At 42.5% G+C, this 14416-nt stretch overlaps 1 protein-coding gene across 1 annotated transcript in view; it reads right to left on the bottom strand.

The window, feature by feature from the left end:
• The window catches only part of mid2 (midline 2), a 105666-nt gene that overhangs the window by 70633 nt on the left and 20617 nt on the right, over positions 1-14416 (bottom strand). The window lies entirely within an intron of this gene.

Here is a 14416-nt window from a genome sequence, read left to right as displayed (position 1 = left end):
CATGATCCCAACAACAATTTCAAATGGGGCAGTGAAAACGGGGCCTGAGCTATACAGAAAGATTGATTTCAGATCTTTCTGCAAGCCCTCCAACTCTCAGCACCTTGTAGCCTACATATCAAGCTGTCTCCCCTGGGTGGCCTTAAAACCACTGACATGAGAAATCACCAATAACCTCCACCGATTCAGTTGTATAGTAGTGCAGCTTGCAGTGGCTCTCCATCCTTTTAAAAAAACAAAGCAGGCACCGTGAAACTACAGTATTAAACTGGACCACCCCAGATAGCTGACAGTGACAATTTCATTAGTTGAGGTTTGTTCCTGAAAGACTGCCCTCGTCTCCCTCTCGGCCAGTCATTCAGGATTCACCGATGACTGGGTTTTACTGGTTATGACTAATCAAAAAGTTCACCTACAGGACAGGGATTACATTTCTGGGAGTGAGCTCTGACGCTTAGGTCATTGTGTACAGGACCATGAAAAACCTGAAACGAGTAGTAAATTATCAAAATATTTAATAATTTTCTGTCGATTGAGGTATATTGAGTTAGCGCTGCCATCCACAGCCTATTTCTAATAACTTTATTTTGTTGTGACACTTTCCTCACTTGGTTGGGTGAGTTCAGATGCATAGAGAACTACACAACTTCCCATAATCCCTGAGACCAGCAAAGTACAAGCTGGAGACAGGACTATACACAAACAGAGCTCAAAGGCTCAAACTCATTTGCACTAACAAAAGTCTCCTCCCTTCTGCTGCACCAAAAACCATGCCTCGACACTGAGCTGTGTTCAAAGCAAACATGATTTGAGCAGCAGCTAAGTGCTTGGAACGGCACTCAACTGAGGAAAGTAGTTATATGCATGCAGCGGCTTCTTTACAAAGTTCATTATCTGGAAAGGAAACAAATAACTTCTCACATCCAATCATGCAGATATTACGCTGATGGAAGGCACTGTGCTGGGTTTGTGAGGCCATATATGAGGTATTTGTCAATGAGAAAGCTGCGTGCACATAATGTCCTCCTCCAATATTCACCTTGGCTGCTATTTATCAGATGCTTTATGTGGTTGTTATCGCACAGCCTGGCTGTAGAAGTGATAAAGAGAGATCAGGAGGCGAGCAACCTCAGCACGAGCAAGCACAAAGTTCTGCTTCACCACGCCAACAATAGGTCTAATTTATCTCCCCCGTATCACATAGTTGATTACCAGGGGCAGACGAATGGAAATAACCAAACCGCATTTGGGGGAAGGTGATGAGGGGAGGCAAAGACAACCTTCAAGACCTTTTGAGGCGACTGGCCCCTCTGCTTGTCGGCTCAAGGTACAGATATGACAACCAACCTCTAGGCTTTACACTTTTTTTTTTGTTATTTTCATTCAACCCCGCAGCCACTTTTCGGTTGATACTTCGTTTCTCACATAGAAAACATTCCAGTTAATCCAGCAAGACAAACTACTTAAATTTATAGTTACACATTTGAATTATTTTAACAACAATAATCTGTAAAATCAAATGAGTAAATGATGGTAAAACGTTTAAAGTGAGTGCGACCAATATTTTCACCAAGAATGAAGTTTTCTGTCACTGAGAGCAGCTTTAGGCTGAACAACAGGTCGGCTCTGTGTGACTGCTGGGTCAGTGGAATATGTCAACAACAGGAAACAAGGCACACATTCATTAAGACTCTCAGGAAACACATTGACTCAAGATCATCAGGTCATCGTACCATGTGAAACTGACTCTGGAGTCAGGTCAAACTGACGCAACAAAGAAATCTTTTCATCACAGTACCATAAACGATCACCAAGATTTAATTCAAGTCAATCAATACTTTTGTTATTGCACTTCAATCATTTTCTACAAATCCTGCCTCTCTGTTCATAAGTGTTAGACAAGAAAAACAAAGGAAGTCACACAAATCCCTCGATTCCCATCTTACTCACAGAAATAAACCGTACATCATCGCAGTAAATGTGCTGTGGGATTGTACGACTGTCAGCAGAATCACAACCAGAAAACAATCAACTATATAGACAGAGACCGAAACAGAATACAAACCCTCAATTTATTAAGCTCATCTCGTCAATAGAGGGGAGTGCATGACCCTCATCCTGCATGTGTACGCTGAATCAGTCTCCCTTTATTCCCTAAGACAGAGCCCAACAGCGCCGCTCATGCTGATGTGAATGTGACTGTGTTTAACGAAGCTCGGTGTTATAATTAACACCAAGCTTTAACACACCATCACCAGGCCCATTACACTTTAGCTGTGTCACTCTGGGGAGACAATGCCGGCTGAGCCACATGGGGACTGAAACGCTAGCTTCATGGTGAAGGCGTTTCTTCTGCTGACAGGCTCGCACAGATACACACACACACACACACACACACACACACACACACACACACACATTCACAAAAAATCCACACACACAGCCAGAGCCACATATTTACAAGCTCAAACGCTCTCTGTCTCGTTGTTTCTCTTACTCTGCCATTCTTGTTAAGGTGAAGTGTCCCATCTGGAAGCAGAACAGCTTGAGCTGGTGCTTGAGGAAAAACACAGACACACACACGCACATCACAGGCATACACAGACAGGCGCACACACACACACACACACACACATAAAGCTGCGAGGCACTCTCTCTGATCTATTGTTGTGCTGATTAATGTAGATTCTTAGGTCTCATTCAGAGCTTTTTTTTGTTGCAAAAAGATGAAAAACATCAACTCAGCATTAGCCTGTCTGAAGAGGCAGGGTTAGATAAATAATCTTCTTTAGCGCCCACATAACAGACGGTGAATTCTAATCGGCTCATGCTTTATACTTTTGCTTCTGACATCCTTTGAACAGGTGCAAGTCCACATCCATACACAGAAAGCCTTTTCAGCCAATGACTTTGATGACTTAGACAACAATGCATTCAAGTCGGACACCCCAAAAGCAGAACGCCGATTGTGGTTTTGTCTCACGCTATAGGCTGCTTCATTTGAATAGTCAAAATCCCAATGTGTTTGCTTTGCAAATGAGGACTTGTACGAGCTTAATGTAGTACAGCACAGCTTACAATCATGCATCTGGTGCCTGCTCAGGTCTTAAACAATCGAGCAGCTACCTTGCTACTGTGGAGGGCAACATTTGAAAGGCCATGACGGGTGCTGACAAACTGCCGCCCAATGCGAGGACCCAGTGTGACTGCATGTGTATCTAGTGTATGTGTGTGCAGAATTGTATTTATGCTTCAATTAGATCCAATAAGTGTTTCAGCAGTAATGGATTCCTCTACCACTTTATGAGACATGACCTTGGAGAATGCCCCAAAATAGAAAAAAATGATGTCACGGTTTGTAACATTTCGTAATCTTGCAAACATCGACACAATAAAAGAGGCAGTTAGTTTAAAAGCAGTCACACAGTCCCCTGGGTGTATACTTGCAAGTGTATAAATTCACTTTGTTGACGCATGCATCAGCCTAGAGAAAAGGCATTTGTGGAACAAAGATGATTATCCTTGAATAAACAATCCACTTGTAAAAACTGAATTGCTCCCCCGTGGATTGTAGTGGCACAGCTGCAGAGCCGAAACGGGAGCTTCATGGACACTTGATGATGTTGGGATGAAGGGGATGGCTGAAACAAAGCACCACACCTAGACCCCTGAACCATAGACACAAGGGCTCTCCCACTGAAGCAGTTATACTTCATTTGAAAGGAGCATTGTCAAGAGCACAAAAGCTCAGCTTCTTGCATTCCTGTGTAGTAATGTTGGTGACCTTATTTGCACCTAAATTCTTTTTTTCATCTGAAATCCATATTTGATGTACATTTTCATACGTCACTGTGTGGATTACATTTATTGAATATCCCCTCTTCTATACATGCGATTTATATAATCTCAATCCAATCTACAGACAGACAACCATTCACGCTCACGTTCAGAACCCAACGGACAATTGCGAGTCAACAATTAATCCAACTTGCATGCGTTACTGTGGCAGGAAGCCGGAGAACCCGGGAGAAGACCCGCGCTGACACGGGGAGAACATGCAAACTCCACACAAAAGGGCCCAAGCCAGCCAGCGTTTACTGAAAACATTGAACTTCAAAGACACGAAGGACGTGCAGAGGTTCAACCAGAGCCAGATGTTAGACATCTATCAAAGAGACTCGTTCCCTGGGTAGAAAGCAGAATAAAAGATCACTTCCAGGCGAGGCCATGCGTCAGTGCAAGGTGGATTATACGGTATGAACAACAAGGCGCATGTATGGACATCCATATGTGGATCCCTAACCTGAATAAACACGCACACACACACACAGATGTACTTTGAGTCCGTGGTCACTCCAGCACCAGTAGACCCATCAGTGGCAGCTGACTCAACCTCAACACTGTGAGACTCTACAGTGAATCACCGGTTTTCATTGTCAGATTGACAGTGTATGTACAATCCCTCATCCACCCCCCAGACACCCACCCCATCCCTCCAACAGCACTCCCACTACTCTCTGTTCCATGAGTGTAACTGGAATCTATCCATCTCACTGGCTGTCAATCCTAGGCTGATCACTGTAAAGGAAGAGGAGCAGTAAATCACACAGTTGAGGTTTAAAGGCCCCAGAGAGCAAGACGACAGTAAACAAGAGCAGCAGGGGGTCGGCCGTTTTATTTTTTTGCAGGGGATTTGGAAAACACACCCTCAGACATTGTCATGGTGTACCCGAGGGATGTTAAAGCTGCAGAAAAAAAAAACCCATTTGGATTGTCATTGTGGGAAAATGCTATCACTTCTCATCGGTTACAGTTTTTTTTGTTGCAATGTGCTTTTTGGTAGCAGGTGAAAAATAATTGAGACATTATTTAGGAAACACATTTTTTCGACAAGCCAAAGCTAGTGACTCATTGACTTCTTCTGCAAGAGATGGAAAAATTCAAATGAGTACGAAACTTCCCAACAGATTACAGGACAAGTCAGAGCCCATTTATCAACACTTGTATTGTTCTGTAGAAAGCTGAGAAAGGGGCGTTTTGGCTTAAAAGAACACAAACTCCATTGATGTTTTTGATTACACAGGTCTGTAGGCAGGTAGAGTACCTTACTGATAAAATGGTTGGACATTTTGGGAAATACTTTTATTGATACGCCTTGCATGTCTGTACACTAAATATGAAGCAAGGGCCAGAGGACGGTTAGCTTAGCTTAGCATGAAGACTAAGAGGGGGAATCAATCTTTCCAAAGTAAGAAAATATCTACCTACCAGCCCCCCTACAGCTCACTAATGAACACGTTATATCTTTTTGTTTCATTTTGTGCTAAAGAATGGCACAGGTCACACGAGTAGGTTTTGGTTGGTCACAGTGGCAGCAACACCTAACTTGTAATTTTTACAGATAAAACAAAAGAGATGCTAATTAATGAGCTTTAATTTAAAGTTTTCGTCTGACAGAGCCAGTCTAGATGTTTTACACTGTTTCCAGTCCTCATGCTAAGCTGAGTGAACCGGCTGATGACTGTAACTTCACATTTACAGCAGACACCAGAGTGGTATCAATCTTCCCAAAAATTCAAACTATTCTTTTTAAACAAATAGTCCAGAGAAACTCGCTAGCTTCACTTCACTGGTATTTCAACTGAATCTTTGTATTTTTTTTAAAATACCAAAACATTATGTTTTAACAGGCAAATCATAAAATGTTTGGGTTCAACTTTTTAACCCCAGTGTGCACTAGTACAATAGTTAGGGGTCTTCTGAAGGCCAGCAGCATTCATGGGAGCCATCAGGTGATTCTCCAGTGGTTCAGGGCTGAACAAAGACAGATGCTATTCAACTGACAAGCCCGGCTTGTAGTCTGTGACCTCAATCTGCTGTGGACCTGTTGTTATGCAGAGAGCATTCCACAAATAGCTCCAAACAGGCAAAAGAATAAAGATGCTGCTAACAAATTAAAGAATGTATCCGCCAGCTTGCTAACTTAAAACAGTAAAACAATACCAGGAGAGGGTTACTTGTATTCCGATACAATTACCTGTTATTCAGTAACCTATTCCAAGTATCACAATATTAAAATACCGTGACTTAATTACTTTCCCATGCTCTTACATCACCTCGACACCAAATATGCAAATAAAGACAAGAGAAAGGAAAATGCTGACATTTTGCCATTATTTTGTACATAAAGCAGAAAAGGGAAACAAAATCACAGTAAGTTATGCATTCCAGATCTGAAAATACTGTTATCGTCCAAAGCCTGATTTTAACTTGAAGCAGCAGTGTGCAAACCATCCTGCTTTGCAATAACGTGCACTATACAATGATTTAGTTTCCCCTTTATGTTTTACATACAAAATAATGGCAATGATATATGGCAGTGAAAGCATTTTTTTTACCAACATGGGCCACATCACCCATTATCTCTACCTGTGTGTGACGGCTGCTGCAGAATGCATGCATGCTTGTCCACCTTTGTTTGAGACTCGTGTCATATTGTGTGTGCGTGGTAGTATATTGTTCTAATTACATAACGCCATTACATGTAACCCATTACTTCCCAAGCCTAAACATTACTTGAAAAGCTTGAAAAGTTTATGGAGCATGGAAAATGCTCAAGCATGGCCCGACAAGATGGCGGCTTGATCTCTCTCTGCTTCTTTCTAAAACAAGGCGCTTTCATTCATTCGTTTATGAGGTAACAAAATACCATACCTGGAGTCAACACACGTCTCCCCACAGAGAATGGCTGGCCTGTTTGTGCGATGTTGGTAAAGCACAGACCCTCACACATTTTGGCGAGGCACAAGGTACCAATCAAGGGTGCACACATTAACGCGACTAAAGCAGCACTGCTGTATATGAACACTTTCATTAGCGGCCGTGTTAGCGAACATAACTCTGAAGCTCTGAAACATGGCGTTTATCCTAATCACCTCAGCTGAGCATTTAAACCAGAAAGAAACGGGACATTGTCTGAGTGTATTCAGTGGAATCTAGTCACATTAGTGCATGGAATGCTTGCATTTTTGGGAGGGCAATCTATTTCAGCAATTGGGGTTAAATATATACCCCCGAGTATAGGACACATGTCAGGAACAGAACTGCTGAGTTTTGCCAGACACTAAGAGGCTCCAGTTTAGTCACTGCTATGGTTTTGGAAAAAGGAAATGAGAGAACCTCAAGTTGACCAGAAGACACCAAACTGTACATATGATTATGTAAGTGGGATCAAGGAGCACATTAAACTTGTTGCGTTACATTTCCGTGCAATCTTTGAAAGAAGCCATGTGTCTCAATGCAGCCGCTGCTGCATGGGATAAAAAAAGAATGCTTCAGCATATGATAAGCAGGCCAGGTTTTCCTTGGGCCATCCCCTTCAGTCTCGCCGTCTCCCTTCATCTTTTCCTCTCTTCTTCCTCTACTCTCACACACTCTTCTTACCGCCTCCACTTGCCCAATCTCTCTCTCTCTCTCTCTCTCACTCCGTCTTTTCCTGCCTTTCTCCCACTCTCTCTCTCTCTCTCTCTCTCTCTCTCTCTCCGCAGCCTTCAGAGCGGTCTGGTTTCATCAAACATGTGATTCCTATTCATAGAATGTAAACAGTAATGCAGCCAAGCCGGTGTTTCCATTCCACATTCAGTGCAGTTGAGCAGGCTAGTTTAAGCTTAACCCTCTCACTGCTACATAGGAGACAGCTCCTATTACGAAACCAATTTCAAAATAAATCTACAGTGTTGCATTTTCACCCATCTCAAGGTACAAAGTTGCTGACTTCTTATATCCTGTTTGTTTCATTGACTTAGGATTGGTCCGTTTAAGGACACATCTACAAACACTGCACTGCAAATTGATTCCACAAGTAATGTATTTTATGTATTTTGTTTCAAATGATTTAGTCTCAAGCTGGCTGAAAGAGTCCTTATAAGGGAAACATTTCACATTTGAAATAAAGAATTTCAACAGAAGCCACATTTTCAATTGCATAGCCAGCTTCTGACAGTCGTCAAGGTCAGCCTGCTCTCTTCCACCACATCAGTGCAGTATTAAAAAGGCAGCAGGCAGAACTGTGACTCACTGTACAAGTTAGCTTTCCCATTCCCCGGTTACCAGTGTTGGCTCTTGATGGGGAAAACATGGCTGGGACGAGTTATCTCAGTTCACCTTGCCGTGCCTCAGTGGATGGAAACTCCTGTTATTATGTAACACACGACGGCGCAAGAAAATTCTGCATGAATGATGTTGGCACAATAGGAAACTGGTGTGTTGGTCCAGTTATTGACGTGATGGATGTCATCCAAAGTAAGTTTTGGAACTAATAACATAGCAATGACATAATGATATTTCTTGTTTTTCTTGTATAAACTATTAATACAGTACATGAGTTGGTATATAAATTAAGTATTTAACAATTTTTTGTCATTATACTCCAATTAAAAATGTTTTTTTTATATTTGAACATGATTTTACATTTCACCCAACTTTGAAACTGAAATATAATTAGCTGTGCTTCAGGGGTGTCACTGAAGGTGCAGCTGGGTGTGTGTGGTTGCACGCAGCCACATCTCTTTTCACAGGCCGATGTGTTTTATATGCTTTTCACTGCTCATCACCAGTGCTGATGAGGGCTCTTTTGTGTGAAGGACATTTACTGATGCAAGACACTCAAAATGAAATAAACAATCAGTTCTTGTCAAGCGCAAGGCCAAGCCAGACTTGCTAATTGGCTTAATACATTTATAGGCTACATGAAAGCAGACTGAAATGAGATTTCCACAGGGTTGTGACAGTGAGTAGAACACACCTCCTCTCGTTCACCCTCCACTTAATGCATCTGCCTGTTACAGCTTGGCAGCCACTGGGTAATGAAGCTAATACTGTCAGACGGCGTCTCATCAGCTCTCCGAGGCTCTTTCGCTGCGGTGGGGAGCCTTATCAGGCCTCAACACAACACCGAGTAGCAACCATGCCCCGGCCTGACTTCACGCCGCTTCCATTATTCATGTGCATTTTGCCCAGGTGAGAACAAACCCGGGATCAGAAGTTGGCAGAACGGCTTATTAGATATTTAGACGTGGCTGAGGGTGCTGGAGGGAGGAAAGGATGAAGAGGAAACGGAGAACAGACGAGAGTTACCGCTAACCGTCAACAAAGGCAAAAATATAATTGGTGAGCAGGCTTGAAGCCCAGTGGCTAGTGTTAGGGTTGTGAACTGTTGACCCACGAAGGCAGGCTTGGAGATAGATTGTGGTCAGTATCAAGTAGTTTCTCTCTTAAAATATTGAGCTTACAGGACTTGGAGTTTAAACGTTTCAAACTGACACTTGACAAGGATTTTGTTAAAAACCTTTGAAAACTTGTTTTTTGAGATTTGTCTCCCTAAAACTATACTTTCTTCTTGGCTGATAAGGCCTATTAAAACTACGTTTGCTCTCATACACAAGGAATATTGAACATTTCCAAATCCAGTTCACCATGAATATCATCCAAGAGATACAACATTGATTCTGTTTTCTATGATTAAGCTCCAAAGAACTAATATTTTGGAGCAAAGCGATTCCACCACATGTATGGATGAAACATCAAATAAGATGAAAGAGGGGAAAAGCACACGCTGCAGAACACCAAAAAATCTATTGTCTCGCCTTGCAGAAAACAAAACTTGCTTGTGTTTACATTTGACTCCAAATCAGCTTCAATTTTTCTATATTTTCATCTGTGTGTGTGCATGTAATGTGTACAAGAGCATGGCGCCGGGTTAATGGCTCACCTTTTACTGGTATTTTCTATATATATGCAAATTTACTCCACATCGTGTGAAAAAGCAATCCACGCACCATATAAACGGCCCATTCAGCTTCCAAAAAGAGGCTCTTTTCAGTGGGAAATTGCATCCTGTACACCTATATTAGACTGGAAGGCTGTCAAGAAAACAATAGCCCTCTGCATGAAGATTGACGATATATTCCTGAAAAGTTTTCCCAGCGTGAAAAACAGCTGACGTCTTTAAATGCATTTGTATTTGTGCTCTAAAGGAGCTAACTGACCCGAAAGGCGCCGGCCACTTTATCAGCAAATGATGTTGTCCAAGCTGGCGTTATTGATTCTAGAGGACGCAGATACTCATACTCAAAGCATTAACAATACTGACAACTATCCTTATTAAGAAACATTTCTGAGCAAAAACAGCCTGCTGTGTCACAACAATGGATTTGTCTGCTAGAAAACGACACGGTTTGGACGTTTTTTTCCTCCTCATTGCAGTAAAACCAAAATGTCTCGGGAAGATAAACAAACCTACACTCGCGCAGCGACAGACTCTGCCAGTTTGTGGTGATAAGATTGAGATAAAGAAAGACAAAGAGTGACAGACAGGATGCCTTGGTGGCGAATGTGTGTGTCCTGGTGTATATGAATGCAAACTAATCCATGTGCATGCAGCTCCCTAAACCTGCAGCGGGCAGCTGGGGCTCAATCTTCCAAACTGTCTGCACAGATTTCCAGCCGAGGGAAATACATTTTTACGCTTGATACAAAAAGATAATGCAGATGAAAGACTTGTTGGAGTTGTCTCTGCTGAATCATCCGTAACCTCATTACACACAGTAGAAGCAACTAACCTCGTTTTTTGGGGACGACTCTGTCTCCCCCTCCCTTCCTTTCCCAATAGAGGTGCAAGGGGGATAAAAATAAGTGTGAAATGACAAAATGAAATCGACGTTTCAATATTTTAATCCCTAGATTGATTTTCCATTCCAGCTCTGGTGGCCTCGGTGCAAAAAAAGGGCCTCGCTGCCGCACCTCATGCTGCACGTTGTAGGACCATGTGTGCCCTCACGTTGGCTGCATTTATCCAGATGCAAAGGGACATTTCTCATAACCCTTAGACTGAACTGAACTGCTCTGAGCCGTGGGAATATAATCCTTGACCAAAAGCCATGAAACAGAAGCTGTCCTGCTCTAAGGACAGCATTCACCTTGGATCAAAGTCCGTACACCTGGCCCAAAAACACAACACATCCAGGAGGGCCATTTCCCACTTCAGCTGTGGATGTAGATGGTGCCATTAATAAAGCAGGATGGATTTGTGATGTGTTACTAGGCTATTCAGTTATTCATTATGACCAGGTGTCAGGGGAAGAGAAAGGGAGATACAGAAGTAAAGAAAGGAGGTGAAAAAAACACAGCGAGGTCAAAAGAAATCCACTCAAAAAATAGATCACACGCCCAGAGAGAAAAACAAAAAGAGCAATAAAGTGAGAAGTGGGAGACCTTCATCGGTGTGACCCAAGGGAGGGGGTTCCTGTCCTCTATCTCGCACTCTCAGTCTACAAAGTCGGAGCCTTCTATTTATACAGCGCTGTAATGTTTGGCATTTCCTTCAGGGGGGGAGAGTATGAGCCATTGTTTTCCTAGGCTGCTGTTCGATTGGCTCAGCAGGCTTCGAAATGTCGGAGGCTTGTAGCTCTATTTGTTCTATTAGTTTTATTCATCACCAATAAACATTCATTTGTTCCTTCTCGAGATGGAACATATTTTTGATCTGAGCTCAGACAGACGTATGATGGATTGTTTTTTTTCACCCTTTGTGAAATATTGATATGAACATGTTGTAGGTTGCTGCTGTGTACTTTCTGGGAGAGGAAAACCGCATCATAACTAAACTGTCCAAAGGCAGATCTGAGTGTGCAGCTGCAGCAACAAAGATGATGCAGCAATGATACGCAACACATTATCATTGGAAACACAGACATTTGCAGTCACTCTAAACTTCAGGAGCAGACAACTGCACTGACAAAGTGGCGGCATAATAAAATATCACAGAAATATGTAAATATATGCAGCCAATATTCAAATATGAAAGCCTTTTGGAAAGAAAGGGGCTACATCTACTTGGGCTGAGATAGAGTTAGCTTACATGCTCTCTAAAACATTTTGAATTATGCGTTTGTGATTTTAGAAAACAAAGAACCCCCCCCCCCCCCCCCTCCTTTAGTCCTGCAACTGAAGCCAATGCAAATCAATAGATTGTTAAACAATAGCTGCCCAACGTTGCCGGCATTTTAAAAATAGCCATCCCCCACAGCACTGCACAACCAAAGAGAATAATTGTGAAGGTTAACAATGTCTACTGCTATATCAATATTGAACTGAACCGATGGCCTGGAGACTTGATAACAGAGCTCAGTCCAAGGTTTCTTTTGCTGGAGGCAGGTTCACAAGAACTCCTACTCACATTAATGACGGGTCTGGATAAAATGGCCAACTTCAGTGGAGGTGTTTTATATTTTAAGGAACTAATAGTGTATACATAACATCCTGCAGGGCTCTGACAGACGATCTATGTTTAGCAGAGATTCTTGGGAGAATATCAGAGACTCCTGGAGATCGTTGAAGCTGTGATCAACCAGCAAGAGAGGAGCTGCTTTTAGAGAGGTGTTCCTGAAAGATGCCTGCTGGGTGGATGAGTGTGTATGATGAAAGTATGTATGTGCGAGCATGAGTAAGTAGAGGAAAGAGCCGTGTTTTTATACTCCTCTACCCCCATGACTTTTTTGCCTATGCTCTTTGCGGTGTAGCTATTAACGTTTCCCAGAATCCTGCATCCTTGAAGCTCAAAAATCTTTTTTCACGCCTCGTCCTGTTTACACCTCTCGAACTGTCTTTTTATAGTTATTTATCTCTCTCTGCCACCGTCTTCCATGGCCAATCCCACTACCTTTATTTATTTTTTTATTTTTTATCACAACTGCATCCTGTGCTGGCATTGGTACAGAGTTGTTCATTATAGCTCTGTTAAATGGCCCAGAAATAAAGAGTGAGAGTTGGTAAAAAGTTTCCACTACAGTTGGAAATCTTAATGAAAAAACGTAATGAAAACTATCTTCTAATGCAGTGACGTGTGAAGCAAGTTGGGTGTTTGTAGAATCTTCCATGACATCCTCAGATTAAAAACAAAAAATACAAACACTCTGCTCACATGTCATGATGAAGTGAACATATGTACAGTATTTATCCCCGGGTCACACCACCGTTCCTTTGGGCAGAGCTCGACACCCTCCACCACCTCCATGGCTCCTGCGTCCCGGAGAGGAGCAGGTGTGGTACACTCTACCCCAACAGAGAGAACTCTGGGGTGGGCAGCATGACGGCAGAAACCTGGCGTTACCCCAAGCTCCTGGTGCCAGCAGGTGAGGTCATGGGAAACAAGTGTGTCGCTGTTGGAGTATACACAGGCAGCTGGCTGTTAACTACAGCGTGGTGGGAGGTTGGACGCCTCCTCAGCTCAGCTGTTGGGTGGAAAAAGCCCCATTTCTCTTCCTGTCTGGGTGGATTCTCAGGAGTTAGACCCCAGTGTTTTGAGATTATTTTGTGTTTTGCACACGTCAGAGCAACAGGACAAGCTTAGGCCTTGTCTACATTTTTGTATTTAGTTGTTTTGGTTCAAGCTGTCCAATTACAAGCGAGCAAAACAAAGGGACTCTCAAGATGCTTGATCATGGGACATAGTTTTGCAAGGTTATTGGCCGTCAGGAAGACACAATAAATCTCTACATTTAGATAAAATTCCACTACGGCTCAACAAGAATTTTTAATATTCTATTGGGAAAAATTAAATTCATATCTTCTCTCCGTCTCTGCCTTCCCACGCTTTCAAAGCTCCTCTCATTCACACATTTCCTTCATCACCAAACAACACTATCTAACCAAACAACTGAATCAAGCCGTTATGTTAATGCAGTCTAATTCATTGTAAATGTCAATATTCATTTCAAGTTGTTCTCTCCTTCATAAACTAAGCATCTGCACTCCTTCCCTAAATGTACCTCCCTGCTAACTGACTGAGACTCACCTGTTGAGGCACATTCCTTCAATGTCGTTTAGGTACAAATTACATTTTTCTCACCTCCCAAATAAAACTGAAATGCCTCAGAATCGTCCAATGTTGCGTGCATGCAGCTTTAAAATGAGTGTTATGTGGACAATGTATCTGTCCAAGGTGCAATCTGCTGCAGAGAGCTTCTTTGGCTGATTAAGTTTCAAATAGCACCACCTTCAAGCAGCAATACCAGACAATTAGATTGCAGCCTTATGGGATTCCAATACACACTGATGCTGTGTAGTCTTATCCAAAGTCTGTGGACATTCAGTCTTCACCCCAGAGGAACACAGCCAATAAACCTTTTACCTAACGAAGTAAAACTGTGTCAACAATTCACCTGATTTGTGACACATCTTTGGAGCAAATGCTCCACATGGTAATTTATTTACGACACCGGAACGGGGCATGTAATGTGCATGTTCACAACACTTGTGTTTTACAGGTGCATTAAAGTCAACTGAAAAGGTTGGCACTGAGAGACGGGAAAGAATGAGACGAGGAAAGAAATTAATGCAGAGACAGGGGTGAAATAAG

The sequence above is a fragment of the Pholis gunnellus genome, assembly GCF_910591455.1.
Source record: "Pholis gunnellus genome assembly, chromosome: 10".
NCBI lineage: Eukaryota > Metazoa > Chordata > Actinopteri > Perciformes > Pholidae > Pholis > Pholis gunnellus.
The sequence above is the reverse complement of the archived record's forward strand: the minus strand, read 5'-3'. Positions and strand labels throughout refer to the sequence as shown.